We start from the raw sequence: 3,168 nt of genomic DNA on the forward strand, positions 1-3,168 counted from the left end.
CCTGCTGCTTCAAATTTTGGAGACTGAGGCTCTAGTTTTCCTGCCTTTGAATGTAACACTGCTTCTCACATTTCTGTTGCTACTTCTGCAACTAATAGGTCTTGGCTGGCAGCTGTAGCTTGGTCTGAGTTGGTCCTGCAGGCTGCTGCTGGAGGGTAGCTCTGCCAAATGCCATTGAAGTTCCACCATGTTTATTTCTAGGTCAAACACTTATCACGCCCATTGCTCTTTCTCATCTCTCAGTTCGTTCATCTGTTGAACCTTGTCTTTCCTCATGGACCTCTCCAACTTCAAGTCCTCTGCAACATGGTCTCTCTCCAGGCTTAATTTGGTCATTAATTCTTTCATGTTCTCTAGCTTTCTCCAGCCATGCCTTCTCTCTTATTATCTTTGTTTATCTTTTGGTTACTCTCTTGGGGTAACGTAGGACTTCTGACATATTGTTAGTTATTCCAGTGTCAGAGGAAAGGACACTAGCAGGAAAGGAACCAGAGGAAGATTCCAGGTCTGCATGGTCTTTGGTCTCACCCTTGGTTGATTTACAGTCCACAGTAATTATTGTTATGAGGTTACCTGTTTTCAGTTTTCTTTTTGTTGGTGTTAGTGGGTCCACCAGGTCAATTCCTCTCCAGATACTCTTGCTGTTGTTTCTTGCCTAAAGAAAATTTTATTGTGCATGCGTTTCTGGTTTGGTTAGATATCCCAGCAATGGGATAGGGAAGATGGAGGGGCCATATTCCCAAGCTTTCTGAAATCACTTCTATTCTTGCAATCACCCACTTCCTACAGGATCTCTGAAATTCACTCAGTCACCACATAGCACCTTTACTTCCTTCACCTGCTGGTAGTGGTATGATCCAATAGAGGAAAATGCCAATGGTACTAGGTAGCACAGAATGTGGATGTGGCCTCGATTCTTGTATCTTATTGTTCAGCTAGAAACAGGTATGCATTGTCGGCTCATTGTGATCCAGACACAGTGGGTGGAGTCACCCCATACCTGCTCTTACAGTCCTCCCCCATCTACATATCTACTTGGGGAGCAGGGCAGCACCAGCTCCTGTTTGCCCTGCCCATCAAACCTGCCCACTTGGGCTGATAACTAGGATTAGCTCTAGTTGGGTGCCTCCACAGTTGTACTGGAGACTGCTCAAAACAATGTCGTCCATCCCACAATTACAATAACCAAGTGATCCTGAGTGGTTGTTCTCAGGAATAACCACTCAGGATCACTGTCATAGTCCCTCTTATGCTGGGACTATGGAGGGATCAGACCCAGAGCTTAGGGGATGAGTGAGTGACAGAGAGTAGGGATACTGGATACTGCATCATTTTGCAGTCTATTTCCTCATGTTACAACTTGGTACACATATTTTTACATCACAGAAATACCGTCCAAATAATTTCCATCCAATCCTCCAGACTGCAAGACTGTCCTAGTCCCATAATTCGCTCACTCCTTACTGCAAGTTTCTAATCTGGGTCTGAATCTGTTCCCCTGCCCGCCAGGTCTCTATTCCACACCTAGCATACCATGTTCCCATAAGAGAGAACAATGGATTGAACCAGCCTTTGTCTTTTTAAAAATTTTTATTGTGAAAATACCATACAGCGGGGTTACAATTACATGGGCAAGGTAATGAGTACATTTCTTATCAAGAATTGTTGGCTCCTCCTCTGTTTCCTCTTTCCACCCTTTCCCATTTCCCCCCCCCCCCGCCCCCTATCAAAGTTGTAAACTTCGTTTTTCAACATAACGACTTGTACATCTCATTGTTGCAATGGGTCCACCTGTATCCCTATTTAAACGCTTTGTTTTTGCCCTTCCTCTCCACAAAGTATACCAACATCAAATCCAATGAAAGCAGCGGTTATGCTGTGGGGGAGGGGCATATGAAACAACAAAGAAATCATCTTATAAATATGTTACAATCAGAAGAAAAAAACAATTCAATACTTATAGTGGGGTTCATTTCACCTAAAATCAACTTATCTGATCTTTTCTGCTTGTCTCAGACATATACTAATTATTGCAAATAAGGGAAACCATGGGACTTGTGTTTCTTTAGGCCTGGCTTACTTCACTTAATATAATTTTTTCCAAATCTTTCCATTTCCTAACAAATGGGGCTATGTCATTCTTTCTGATGGCAGTCTAGAATTCCATTGTGCCAGAGCCTGCCGGCAACAAAAGGGAATCCTGAATTAGGGGGCGAGGATGCAGAAAAATAAAGACATTACAGTCCCGTTTATTTTTAATTTTTCCTATTATATACTATTAGAAGTCAAGAGGTAACATAAGGTTACCATAGTGCAGAAAAACAAGGAAAGTTTTAATAAAAACAAATTGCAGTAAAAACAAGACAAGATCAACTGATAGAAAGTAAAACAAATTCTGTAGACATAGCAAAGCAATCCCGGGCACCTAGTGTTTTTCATGAAAGCCAGTTCCTTATGTGTGCCTTTAAGTGAGCACAGGGGTCAAGATGACCGTAGAGCTTTACTGTGGACTCCCAACATCTCCCCCATCTTTGTTTGAAGAAGCGAACCCGCCTGTCTTAGGCTGTGTGGATCACCTTGTCTGCCTTACCCGTCATCGGGAACTTCTTCAGAGCAAAGCTGAAGGCCCTGTCTTAGGTTGGTCAGACTGGCACCCCCTCTTACCCGACTCTGGCTACAGTTCCTCTCGGGGAATTCATTTATATAGAGCTTGATCTTATGTAGCTGTATGGCTAAACTCATAAGAGAGTTTTGCAGTGCATGTATAATACAAGGAAGGCATAGAAATACTATCAGCAAAAGCATTCCCACGCCAAGCAATGACATTAGCAATCCTTTAACATAAGTCAGGGAAGTGATATAGAGTTGAAATTGTTTAAAAAGTTTTTTTTAGCAGTTTTTGCCACTTTAGCGTCCAGAGGTAGGGCTTGTGTGGTACTATGAGCAAGCTGATTAAGATAATGGACAGTTTGTGCATTTTGTGTTAGTGCCACAGCAGCTGCCGCTGAAGAGGCAGCAAACAAAATAAAAGCCAAAACATCAGCTACAAGTAGCCCAACAAATCGATGAGGGTGCATTAGTTTTTTCAATTGTCTTAACACCTGAATGCCAGAATCTTTATACCAAGTTTTAGAAATATTTACAGGAAGCATAACAACAGATGGTTGT

This window comes from Dipodomys merriami, unplaced genomic scaffold, assembly GCF_024711535.1.
Source record: "Dipodomys merriami isolate MVZ:Mamm:240054 unplaced genomic scaffold, mDipMer1.0.p SCAF_118, whole genome shotgun sequence".
Taxonomy (NCBI): domain Eukaryota; kingdom Metazoa; phylum Chordata; class Mammalia; order Rodentia; family Heteromyidae; genus Dipodomys; species Dipodomys merriami.